Source organism: Physeter macrocephalus, chromosome 11 (genome assembly GCF_002837175.3).
Source record: "Physeter macrocephalus isolate SW-GA chromosome 11, ASM283717v5, whole genome shotgun sequence".
Classification (NCBI taxonomy): Eukaryota; Metazoa; Chordata; class Mammalia; order Artiodactyla; family Physeteridae; genus Physeter; species Physeter macrocephalus.
The window spans coordinates 53,515,195-53,528,210 of record NC_041224.1 but is presented as its reverse complement, the minus strand read 5'-3'; the positions used below and the strand labels follow the sequence as shown (position 1 = coordinate 53,528,210).

General features: G+C 46.4%; 1 protein-coding gene across 2 annotated transcripts in view; it reads left to right on the top strand.

Moving 5' to 3' along the window:
• The first annotated feature begins 6,293 nt into the window (after window positions 1–6,293).
• Window positions 6,294–13,016, top strand: part of ANXA2 (annexin A2) — a 51,757-nt gene continuing 45,034 nt past the window's right edge. For both annotated transcript variants that reach the window (XM_007126693.3, XM_007126692.3), the window contains exon 1: window positions 6,294–6,388. The gene's annotated coding sequence lies outside the window, so the exon portion shown is untranslated. The remainder of the gene's footprint in view (window positions 6,389–13,016) is intronic.

Below are 13,016 nucleotides of genomic sequence, written 5' to 3'. Positions count from 1 at the left end.
TTACATTTGATAGTGTATATATGTCAGTGCTACTCTCTCACTTCGTCCCAGCTTACCCTTCCCCCTCCCCGTGTCTTGAAGTCCATTCTCTACGCCTGACCTCTTTTATAAAAGTACTAATCCCATATGAGCGTCTGCTCTCATGGCCTAATCACTTCCCCAAAGCCCCATCTCTAAATACCCTCACATGGAGGGTTAGGTTTCAAGATACGAATGTGGGGAGGATATAAACATTCAGTTTATAACATGCTGCAGTAATTTTTTGTTTTCCTGGAGCTTTTCATTTGATATCAATAGTTTTTCTTATCACGCTCACAAATTCATTCCTAAGCCACCCAGTGAAGCTGTTAATGTCTTCTCAGTATGTTCAAACACCTGGGGTAATTTCTTCCTCCTACTCTTTCTGAGGCATTTGTGCTAGAGCCTTTGGTCCTCTTCTCCAAAGTAGACTGGTTGCTCTTTTTTTTTCTTTTTTCTTTTTTTGGCTGTGCTGCACAGCTTGTGGGATCTTAGTTCCCCAACTAGGGATCAAACCCGGGCCCTCGGCAGTGAAGGCGTGGAGTCCTAACCACTGGACTGCCAGGGAATTCCTTAGACTGGTTGCTCTGTATGCCTGCTGCACAGCTATTGTTCCAAGTTCTCTCCCATCATTCTGGGAATTCTGTTCACTTATTTGTGCATTGAATCCCTTGTTTTCTGGATCCAATGCTCCTCTTTTTGCTTTATTCTCTTGTTTTGGTGAAGTACATCATTCAGAAGTCTCCTGAGACAGGGTGTATAGTGGGATGAATGGTGGCCCCCCAAAGATTATGTCTCCATCCTAAGTCTCAGAATCTGTGACTATTTCCTAATTTGGAAAAAGGGTCTTTGCAGATGTAATTAAGTTACAGATCTCAAGATGAGATTATCCTCGATTATCTAGGTTGTTCCTAAATCCAATGAGAATTGTTCTTCTGAAAGAAGAGGAGAAGATGCAGAAACAGAGAAGAGGGCCTTGTGAAGATGGAGGAAGAGATTGGAGTGATACAGTCAAAGAGAATGACTGGGGCTGCCAGAAGCTGGAAGAGACAAGGAAGGATTCTGCTTTAGAGCCTTCAGGGGGAGTGTAGCCCTGCTGATACCTCAATTTCACACTTCTGGCTTCCAGAACTGCAAAAGAATACATTTGTGTTTTTTAAGCCACCAGATTTGTGGTAACTTGTTATGGCAGCCTTAGGAAACTAACACAGGACACATAGGCATAAACAACATTTTTGAAAACTTAATTATGCATGCATTCTTGATTTATTGTTTGGCTGGGTATGGAATTCTAGTTGCAAAATAATGATTTTTTTATATTTATCTTTCCTGATACATTTATAAGTTAGCGTTCTTCTCTAATTAAGAGCTTCTCTGTCCCCTCTTTGTGTATTTTCTGTTTTACTATCAGTTAGACTATTCAATGTGTATCATCAGTTCCTATCATTATTCAGTGTGTATCATCATTTCCTATCATTATTCAATATGATGCTCAAATTGCCCCCAGTTTTAACCAGTGAGAACCCCTTCAAGTTAGCTTTTGTGTCTTTTTGATATGTTCCCATAAGTCATTTAGCTCGAAGCCCATCATGTATTTTGTCTCTGTCCCACCTCTGGAACCAGCCGTTTCTCTAAGAACTGGACCATTTACTGGGGAATAGTATTTGGAAACTAAGATCTGAGTCTTATCTTGACATTCTCCTTTCTTTAATATATGACTTATTTTTTTAATCTCTCTGGAATCTTTCAGGAATTTCTCCCTGGCCCCATCCAGTGTTCTGAAATTTCATGATAACGTGCCTTGGGTTTGTTTTTCCATTTCTTGTAGCTTTTTCTATCTAAAAGCTCAGCCTTCAGTTCTAGAGAATGGTCTTCAGTTATTTCTTGGTGATTTTCTCCCCTCCATTTTGCCTATTTTTCTTTCTAGAACTCCTGTTATTTGGATGTTGGATTTTCCAGATAGATCTTTTTCCTCTTCTGGCCACGTCTTCAAATATAATACATTATTATTTACTGATTGCATATAACAAGGCTCAAGGTAATAACAGCTTTATGGTTGGTGAGACTCTAAGCCATATAATGTAGGGGACTTGGAGACAGCCTGTGTCTCCCTGAAGCAATGGTGGTATGTGAGAGATATGGTGTAATGGAAAAAGCATTGGATTGAAAGGCAGACAAATGTATTCTACCCTCAGTTCTGCCACTTACTAGTTTAAGGATTGTGGTAGATTGTCTGCAGAGGTGGTTGCCAACAACTCCTTCCACTCATGTAAACATATGTCTCTCCCTTTATGAAGAGGTGGAATCTATTTCCCCTTCCCTTGAATCTGGGTTATATGACTTCCCTTAATCAATGGGATGCAGTGGAAGTGGCACTGTTCCACTTCTGGGCCCAGCAGCTTCCACTGTCACTCTTGAAGATCAGTAACTACCCTGCTGGACAGAGGTCCCTGTGGATCTTCCAGCCTCATTTGAGTCTCCCTAGACAACGCTAAATAGACCAGAGATGAGCTGACTCCGTGAACTCTGCCCTATGTGGAATCATGAACAAATACATCAGTTGTTTTAAGTTTCTAAGATTTGCAGGTGGTTTATTTCCTAGTAATAGGTCACTGAAACAGAAGTTAGTATGTGGACGCGGAGTGTTGCTATAACAAAAACCTAAAATATATGACATTGACTTTACTTCCAGACAGTAACCGGAGAGAAGACTGTTAGTGGAGGTTGGAAAAGCGGTAAGGAAATTGCTACAGAAGGCTGGAGAAAAGGCAACCCAAGTTATGTATTGGCAGAATGTTTAACATTACTGTTGCCCGTGGTAACATGAGTGATAAGAAAATGTGCCTAATGAACTTGTGGATCTAGTCAAGATTTCCAGGCAGAATGCTGAAAATGCCAGTGGTCTTTTTTAGCCACTTACGATAAAGTACAAGAAGAAAAAAAATGCACTAAATAAAGATCTGTTTGGTTTTCAAGCAGAATTCGAGCCAATGAAAGATTTGCAAAGTAAGAAACGGCCTCAGAATAAAGATCAAATCACATGTGGCTGCAAAACTTTTTTTTATTTTTAAAATTCCAGAAAGGTTTAATGTGGTACTTTGAAGACCATCTCAGGGCTTCTAAGAATCTTAAGTGCATTGTTCCTGCCTGACAAGCTCAAAGTAAAGAGAGAGATCTATTATTAGAAAGAATAATCAATGTGAATTTTGGAGCATGGAGTTAAGCCTCATTAAGATTTACAGAAATTCCACAAAGTTTTTGAGAAAATTGCATTGGATATGAATTTTGGAGCATGGAATGAACCTCAATAAGATTTATAGAAAATCTACAGAATTTTAAAGATAATTGTATTAATGAAAGGACTGCCAGGTTGGACACAGAAACAGTTGAAAAGAGGTTTCTGGGGCTTCCCTGGTGGCGCAGTGTTTGCGCGTCCGCCTGCCGATGCAGGAGAACCGGGTTCGCGCCCCGGTCTGGGGGGATCCCACGTGCCGCGGAGCTGCTGGGCCCGTGAGCCATGGCCGCTGGGCCTGCGCTCCGGAGCCTGTGCTCCGCAACGGGAGAGGCCGCAGCAGGGGGAGGCCCGCATACCACAAAAAAAAAAAAAAAAAAAAAAAAAAAAAAAAAAGAAAAGAGGTTTCTGGGCCTTCAAGTTTCTACTAGCATGAAGCAGGTTGAGAGAGCTACTCAGCTACAAACATGGACCATTCTTAAGGAAAAGTTAAGACATCTCAGAGAGTGGAATCAAGAGGCCAGAAGGCAAAGCCAAAAACCGATCAGATGATGGATTAAAGCAAAGATTGGCAAACTACAGCCCATAAAGTCAATCCAGCCTATTTTTGGATAGCCTACAAGCTAAGAGGCCTGGCAGCTTCAGCTTTTGCTTCTTGAGAGCCAGCTTCCGTTATTATCCTGGTGTAGAGAGGAGGACCTGGCAGATGAGAGTCCAAGGGACGGAGAGACCCAGCCTGCTCTCAGCCATTCTAGCAGCCCTAGCTGAGGCACCAAATGAGTGAAGTTCCTTTCCATCCTACAACCCTAGTTGAGCTGCCCCCATCCAACACCATGGAGAAGAGACAAGCTGTTGCCCCTGAGTCCTGTCCATATTGCAAAATCATGAGCAAATAAATGGCTTTATTTATGTTTGAACCACTAAGTTTTGGTGGTAATTTGTTAAACTGCAATAAGTAACTTGAGTGCATTTTTAAATCTGTGGACTGGGCAGGAGACTTTATTTGGGCTCCAGTTTCTTCATCTATAAAAATCAAGAATTGGAAATGTTAGTCTCTTAAGGACCCTCTCTGCTCTAACATTCTGTTATTGGGCGAATAATTCTATTATTCTGTAAGTTTTAGTGAGTGCCTATCACTGCTAGCTAGGCACAATTAGCAGTGTTGAGGTGCAGCAGAGAAAGTGTGAACAAAATAAAGTCAAGGCTTTAGAGAACAATGCACAGCAGCAGACACAATCTGAGATCTGTTGTTGTAAACATTCTTCCAGCCATGGAGGAGAAAGAAAGCAAAAAGGATCTTTGCACTCAGAGATTCAAAAGCTCATCTAATTAAACTGGCAGAATTGGCCACCCATTCCTCAGAAAGAGCAAACCATGACTTCTGATAGCTTCCTTTTTATGAAAATGCCAGTGTGAAGTTCTGTAGCAAGAAGCAGACTCTGCTTATTGGACAGATCTGTATGTTTGGCTTTGCTGGATGCCCTAGACAAGCAAAAGCATTCTTCTGGCTACTTGGCTTTTAGGTATTCCACATGATTTGAATTAAATCTTATCTTCTGTAGAGGGCCTATCACAGCACAGCTGGGTGTCAAGAGGCCCAGGGAAGAGAAGGGAAGCAGAATCCCATTCACCATTACGGTCAGCCTGTGTTCTCCTGTTCCAAAATGTTTAGGCTGTAAAGCTTTCCGCCTAAATTGAACGGCTATAAATGTAAATCAGAAATTGTATCAACAGAATTGCTTTATTTTCTATTTGTCCTTCTGACAGTGCCTATCATGTTTCATTCTGAGTGAAAGAAATGGGTAACAGTGCTCTGGGCTGAGTGTCCAGAGACCCTATTTGTGTTCTGGACTTGACTGTGAGCTTGGCAACGATGTCTTGGCCTTGCTGTTTCCTGATTCCCAGGAGTGAAGTGACGCTCAACTGGAAAGTAAAAACGGACGTTAAGATAGAAGGGGGATTAAAACAGAAGCATCAGGAGAAAGAGCTAAGTGAGGTCTGTGAAAGGAAGGAATTCAAAGGTGCAGAGAGATCTTTGGGATTCTTAGCAAAACTCTCCTGCTAGTTTGAGGTCTGAGTACAGTATGTGCGCAATCAACCACAAAACCATGTTTGCCTGCATGTTGCCACTGCGGTTCGTGGAAGCAGAGAGTGGAAGAAAAGCGAGAAACAGCAAAACCAAGCCAGGGAGCTAAGAGTCTGAGAAAAACCAAAAAATCAAAAAAGGCAGTTAGGACAGAAGGAGGGGAGGAAACTTCTTTGTTGGAATTTGAGGTTCAAAGCCACCGGCCCCACCCAGCCAGGACGGCCTGCCACGAGGACGCGCGGGAGGCCCGAAGGGGTCGCGGGAGGCGTGGAAGGAAGCCAAGCCGAGCGCGCTTGGGAAAAGGGGGCCTCCCCGCGCGGGCAGGGTGGGACCTTGGCTCCTGGCTTCGGCCTCCTACCCCCGCCCCCTCCCAACTCCCACCGTGGCTCCGCGTCTCCCAGCGCGCTCCGAGGCCGGGGCGGGGCCAGTCCTTTGCCCGGCAGGAGCCGGCGGATCTCCCTCCCCGCGCTCCTCCCGGCAATAGCCGGTCAGAGGTTAAGCTGATATGTTTGCAGACGGTAACGGGGGGCTGGATGCCAACGGCCCAGCTCAGGGGAATCACGATTTATGTTTCTTGGAACAATTCTTCCTTCCATTGCATTGACGCTTTAAACAAACAAACAAAAAAGTGACTTAAGGTCAGAGTTGACGAAAGTCTTGCAAACGTATTAACCTGAGGCAGGGCTGCGCACTCGACGTGGCGCTCGAGAAGTAAAAGAGGAAGAGAGGAGAAAACTAGGCCGGTACTGGGCCTCGAGGAAGCCTCGGCGGCGTTTCACCCGACGGCAGAGCCGTGGACGTGGGGCCGCTCCCACTGGCGCGGCCCGGGTAACGTTCCAGGGCGAGGCGTCCCCCGCGGGCGAGCGGGCGGGCCGGGGAGTGTGAGTCACCCCGAGTCGGGTGCTAGCGGCCGGAGCAGGAGAAGGCGGGGCGGGGGGGCGGGGCGGGCCTCCCGTGCACCGCGAGGATGTGGCGGCTATAAAAGCCCCACCCAGGCCAGCTGGCTCCGCTCTGCAACTGGCGACGCTCGCAGCGCACTGCGCTTGGCCCAGGTAAGCGGGGCTCCCCGCCTGCCCGTCCGCTGTGGCCCCGGGGCCGCCGCGCTGGCGGGGTGTGGAGAGCGGGGGAAGGAGACGGCCTTGCAAAGAGCAGCTCTAGAGACGGGGACTCGGGAGGCCGTCCCCGGGAGGGGGCTGAAGGGACGGTCCGCACCAGGAGCTTGGCGAGGAGGGCGCCCGATGGCGAGGGGGGTCTGGACAGGAGTGAGGGGGGCCGGATGTGTCCCGGACTGGGGGGTGCAGGGCAGAAGGAGGGGGTCGGGCATCCCCCCCGAAGTGCTCGCAGGAAGCCCGACGAGGTGGCGCCGGGGAGGGGGGCGGAGGGAGGCCTCGCATTCCAGACGCGCCGGGCGCCGCTGGGGGGCTGGGTGTGGCCTCCCTGCGAGCCCCTGGTCGGGTGGAGAGCAGACGTGCTGCACCTTCCACGTTTAACACTAGCGCTACGGCTCTCTAGAAAGTAATCCCCATCTGTTCCAAGTTAACTTTACTTGAAACAAACGCGCATTTGTGGAACTTGTGCCGACGAGCAGGAGGGAAGCAGTCGAGGGAGGATGAGGGGTGGAAGGTTTTAGCAGCAACCTCCTGCCCCAGTAAAACAAAACAACGGAAGAACCTCCGCTCATTCTCCTTTGTCTAGCTTAGCTTGTAGGAGAGCAACTTCTGATTTCCGTGTATCTGGAGAGTTTCTTATTTGGTTGACTACTTTTGCATCAGGAAAGGAAGTGTTCCCCCGTGGTTCTGTGGGAAGAATCGTCACTGACTTATTGGCGCTGATGCGTCATTGAGTCAGGGACAGAGGGTACAGAAAAGGGCGTAGCCCCCCCGGGCTGCTCCTTGTAGCTCTGTGAGATGGGTCCCAGCGCCTGGTGTTGTAGGCCTGGATTCCATCAACTCTCAGTTAAAAAGGTGTGGACAGCAATTTCCTTATCTATGAAAGTGGTTTAAGAACGCACATTCTTTCCCCACATAGGGTTATTATCGAAGATTCCAAAAAACATGTTCATTCAAAAATAAATTTGTAAAGCACACTGAAAACATTAAGTGCCATACCAAAACCGAGTGTCATCCTTTTTGTGTTAAGATTTGCCATTTTAAACCTATTAAAGGTAAAAGAACAGTAACCTCATGGGGCACGCTGGGTCTTTACCAGGAACCCTAAGGTCCTGGAGTCCAGGGGTCGGGACCCCTGAGCTCATACTGACGGTACTGATGGATTCTTTCCAAAAGTGTTCCCTGCTGTGCCTGTCCGGAACTTGGTCGTTTACGGTACTGATGGGTTCCGTCCAAAAGTGTGCCCTGCTGTGCCTGTCCGGAACTTGGTCATTTCGAATGCAGAATGCGCTGTAGCACTGAAACAATGTTTTAGAAGGTGCTTAGGTTCTCAGGCTAGCCCAGAAAACCCCTACCTTAACCTGCGCTGTATCAAAGTACTGATAGTACATGCCTAATTTGCGGGATGGGAGTGATGGTGGGTGGGGAGGGAGAGTGAGGTATAATACGTAAGAGTAAATCATTGAAGTATTTTACTGGACGTTTTCTAAGTTTTAAGGTTGGCCCTGGTTAAATTATTTTAATTGGAAAATTATATCCTTATCACCGTCTCTACTTTTCTCTTTTCCTCCTGCCTCCTTGGAGACCCCCCCCCCAACATATTACAAAAGCCTGTCCATGCTTCTCCAGTTCTGCTGAATATTCCCCCCTCCCTCCCACTTCAGTGTTCTCATACCCAGCTAGAGACTAGCAGATTGAGTCAATATTCATTAGTAGTCAACGATGTGTTATTTAAAAGATAACAAGAACATTTTTAAACCAAAACATCTGTAATTTATAGAATTTGAGGCTATGGAAGGAGCCACATAACATAATATTCAGGCATTGTGAAGGAAGATACCATATGAGGCCAGGTTCAGTGTCCTTAGTGGTCAGTGGTGTTAAGACCATCCCATACAGCACTTCTGACTCCACTTATTATCTCAAATCTTCAGTCAAGGCTGTCTCCAGAGGTATCGATTGCATCTGCAGTGCAAGGGTGTGACCATCAATGTAAATTTTTTAGTTGCAGGTTTATGCTTGGGGGACCGCCTAGATTTTGTGATTTCCTGCAGTGCTAAATGGCTTGCCTGTTGCAAAAGCCCAGGAAATATTGCTGACTCACTGGCTTTGAGCAGGAGCTTGGTCTTGGACTGGGGTCACGATAACATCCTCTGTCTTTGAGTTATTAAAAATGCTGTATTGGGCTTCCCTGGTGGCGCAGTGGTTGAGAGTCCGCCTGCCGATGCAGGGGATGCGGGTTCGTGCCCCGGTCCGGGAAGATCCCACATGCCGCGGAGCGGCTGAGCCCGTGAGCCATGGCCGCTGAGCCTGTGCGTCCGGAGCCTGTGCTCCGCAACAGGAGAGGCCACAAAAGTGAGAGGCCTGCGTACCGCAAAAAAAAAAAAAAAAAAAAAAAATGCTGTATCGATTGACATGCCGTCAGTCGTGGCCATCGGTTTCCTGACTGAATTCTAATTTAGGTAGTTTTCCTGGCAAGGTAGATATCCTTCTATAATTGTTATTGATTTTGAGGGTTGTAGGCTCTTCTTGCACCATTGGGCCTAGAATCTGGCCTTTGTTCTCCGACTTCCCTTGTGTGGGGCTGTGGGCCTGCTGAGGCATTTCTTACAAACTGAGCGTGGGTGTGTCACAAATAGAAGTCCCAGGCTCTCTTGGGCTGCCTTAAACATCTGTTCATTCCACAATATTTATTAAGCACCTACTATGTTCTACTCACAGTGTAAGCACTGAGGATATAGCACTGAACAAAACAGACCAAAACAAAAACAAAAACAAAACTCTGCTCTTTAGGCTTTAAATCTAGTGGGGAAAAAAATAAAATAGACAAAATCGAGTGAATTGTATAGACAGTAATTGGATTTTGAGCTTTACGTTCTCCCAAATTAATATTTGTTTCCAAACTTGGTTGGGGCTCATTTCCCCTTTAATCCAGCTGTTCCACAGACCTGAGCTTCATAGTTTACTTGCTTTAGGGAAAGTGTTGTTTGAAGTTATCATTGACTTAACCTGCCTTCTGGATTTGACTGTGAGAATAGAAACGAAGGGCTTCCCTGGTGGTGCAGTGGTTAAGGATCCGCCTGCCAATGCAGGGGACACGGGTTCTAGCCCTGGTCCAGGAAGATCCCACATGCCACGGAGCAACTGAGCCCGTGCGCCACAACTACTAAGCCTGTGCTCTAGAGCCTGCGAGCCACAACTACTGAAGCCTGCGCGCCTAGAGCCCGTGCTCCGCAACGAGAGAAGCCACCGCAATGAGAAGCCCACGCAATGAGAAGCCCACGCACCGCGATGAAGAGTAGCCCCCGCTCGCCGCAACTAGAGAAAGCCTGCGCATGGGTAGCAATGAAGACCCAACACAGCCAAAAATAAATTAAAAAAAAAAAAAAAGAATAGAAATGGAATGTTCTTTTTTTTGCATGCATATGGGAATCCACCTCCCTCTTTTTCCCTGGTGCCACACCCTATTCTAGTTGTAGGCTACTTCAGGAGGAAATTCCAGTCTTTCAAAAAAAATTTTTTCCGCTCTTTCATTGTCAGGTCTGTCTTTCCTCCTCCAGTTGCCAGAGGTGGTCCCCATCTCCTTTGTTGGGGCGCAGGTCAGCTGTAGGGGTCAGGAGATGCCCAGCCTTGTTCTTCGCAGTGACTCCAGTGAGATTACCTCCAAGTCTCCCCTAGGGTACACCTGAGGCTGTGAAACCGGCTGAGCTCAGTCTTGTCTGAGAGGTCAGTAGCATCTAAGTGGTCTGAGTTACACTCCCAGGCTTGGTGTGGGAAGTTCTGACTCAAGGGAGTGGCTGTCACATGGAATCCTTGCCCTTTGTCTCTCTGCCACACCCAGTCCCCACACTCCCAGCTCAGAGGAAATCAGGGACCCAAGGCCACTTGCAAATCTTTCCTCCTTGCTGCCTCCTTCCCTGCCTTTCTTGCCACAAGGAGATGTAGGTTACTTTTCCACATTGTCCCGTGGACAGAGCTAGGAGCCAAGGGGCCCTGACGGTATTAAAGGTGGAGGTTGAGCTGTGGGAGAAGGTGAAGAGCTGCATATCGTATGAGAAAGAGGCTGTCTCCGGAATTGCTCTACCAGGCTTTACAAAGATGTGAACAGAGGCTGGGAATTGAAGCCTCCAGCTCTGGATGTATGGAACTGGAACTGCATTTGAGATACGCAGTCCGAGGAAGAGAAAGGAAATTGAGGAAGGAGAATGTAGTGGAAAAGAAGGAAGAAAAGATATAATGTGGAAAGACCCAGTGTGTGTAAACCATCCAAAAATGTGAGTGAATGCCTACAGTGTGTTAGGCCCTGTGCTCAGACCTATGGGGAAATGGAGATGAATAAGACAGGAACCCTGGGGGCAGATAGAATGGAAAACCGCCTTTGTACCCTCAGCTCTGATATTTCACAGATACACCAAGAGAGACAGGAGCACAGAGCAGGGAGAGGTACAGGAGAAAGGGAACAGTATTTTTTGTGTCCCGAAGTCTCCTGAGGATGTCACCTGATCCAGATAGAGCATTCCCAGTAGAGGGAACTTGGAAAACCCAGGCCTAGACGTAGTGGCACAGTGCTGAATGTGTTTGGAGAATTACCAATCCAGTCTGACTTCGGTGCTGGGTGTGTATGTGTTTGCGTGTGCTTTATTTATGGAAAAGTAGGTAGAGTCCAGAGTGTGGAAAATCTTGAATGCTGTGTAGACTTTTTTCTGTAAGCAGCAGGGCCCCATTGGAAATATAATATTTGGGCCATAAAACACTGAAATTGAGTTGTAGATGTGAAGACCTTGATTTCTCAACCTTGAGAGTACTTTGTGCCAAGTGATATTCTTCTGCACGTCTCTTTCTGCCCACTCCAACCCCACGTCGGGAGATTGAACGAGAGGCTCAGAGCTTGAGGCCACAGTGTGTCTGGAGTTAGTAAACAAATATTGATTCAGATCAGGCAGCAAAAGGGACAGGCCAGAGCCGGTGCAGCACCGTGTCCATCCTGCTCAGTTTGATCAAGGCCCCTGGGCAGAATTCCAGGATTTCTGGGGAATGACTTGCCCCTGTGACTCAGGCATTAGTCAAGACCGTAAAAACCAAGGAGAGAACTGTATGCTTTCAGGAAGGTTCTGTTAAATAAAAATGCTCTGGGAGGGAGGGGTGGAGAGTGAATAAAGTGGGAACTCTACCCCTATCCCCCAGTGATGCATTTTTTTCCCCCTCTTGGTTAAAAATTCCAGTCTGGTCCTGTAGACCCAGGACTGCACAGTAAGGGCTTGGTGGGGAATCCCAACCCTCCATCCCCACACCCGCCCCCATTTCTTTGGTTTTAAAAAATCCTCCTTTGTATCATCCAGCCCCTGATTGATTCATCATGGTTGCTAGGGATGTGTTTTGCAGTAACACATCAACACTCCACATTTTAAAAGTGGGTGTGACTACGAAACTGCTGGGTTATACTCAGATTCTGCTGGGCAGAGGAGCCCTGTCACAATGTGTTTTTGTTTGTGAGAATATTTGGGCTTTCTGGAGCTGGTTCTTCATTCATTTCAGTAGAACTTGTTTTTATTATTTGAAGTACTAATTTTAGGTTTACTTTTTTTGTTTGTTTCAACCTTTTTGCAAACTTTCTTTTACTTTTTTGGGGGGGGCGGGGAACCGTTAAAGCTGTTTTACTTGTACTATTTTTGTTGCAACTGTGTGTTGGAAGTGAAACAGTGAAGTGCAGTGTAATCTATTGGATTTTAAAAAAAGGACAAACTCTTATCTTTAAGATAGTGCTTATGTTGGATGTAAGTTGCTTCTTTTCCAGCAGCTGCACGGATTTCTTTAATGTCTAGCTTTGAGCTATAGGAGCTTTTCCAGTCAGGCAGTTAACAGTCTCATTTATTAATATTTTCAAGGCCAGAGGAAACTGTTCCGTTCCCTTCATTAGGGTGGAGTGTCTGTGTTCCCTTCCCAGTGGTGCGTTATTTCAAGCCAGTCTGAGTTGGGTATGGCTCTCGGTGAGTCTCCTTGTACTTCTCTAGGTATTTTCTTAAACAAAAAACTTTCCCTGAAGAAGGCGATTTTAACAATCTTGTCTAAGTCACCCAACCCTTCCCTGCAAATAAGAGGTACTGGTATGTGGAGGTACTCATCAACGGATTGAGTTTGCTGATTTTTTTCTTTTTCTTTTTTGCAAGTTGAAACCAGTTGGAGATCTGGGTGAGGCTGTAGTGTTGGAAAGAATGGTGCCATTTTCGTGTCTGTGGAGAGGTCTGCCAGAAATGGAGCGGTTGTTCTGCTTTTAATGCGCTTATGAATTTTTCAGTGTGCTAAGTGGTCACTGGGAGTGGAATTGTCTCCTATGGTATGGAGACTTAAAAACAACAGGTACACTGAAAAGGCAGAGCTATTGTTTCAGTAAGAAAATTCAACCTCCAGAGCAAATACGGTGAATGGATACTGAGTATTGGCATCAAATCCCTTTCCATAGCCAAGCTTAAATCTGCACCCTTCAGAAACTTACATCTCAGGCCCCCCACATGCCACCACATTAGACATGGCTGGTTTTTTTTTTTTTTTTTTTTTTTTTTTTGTGGTACGC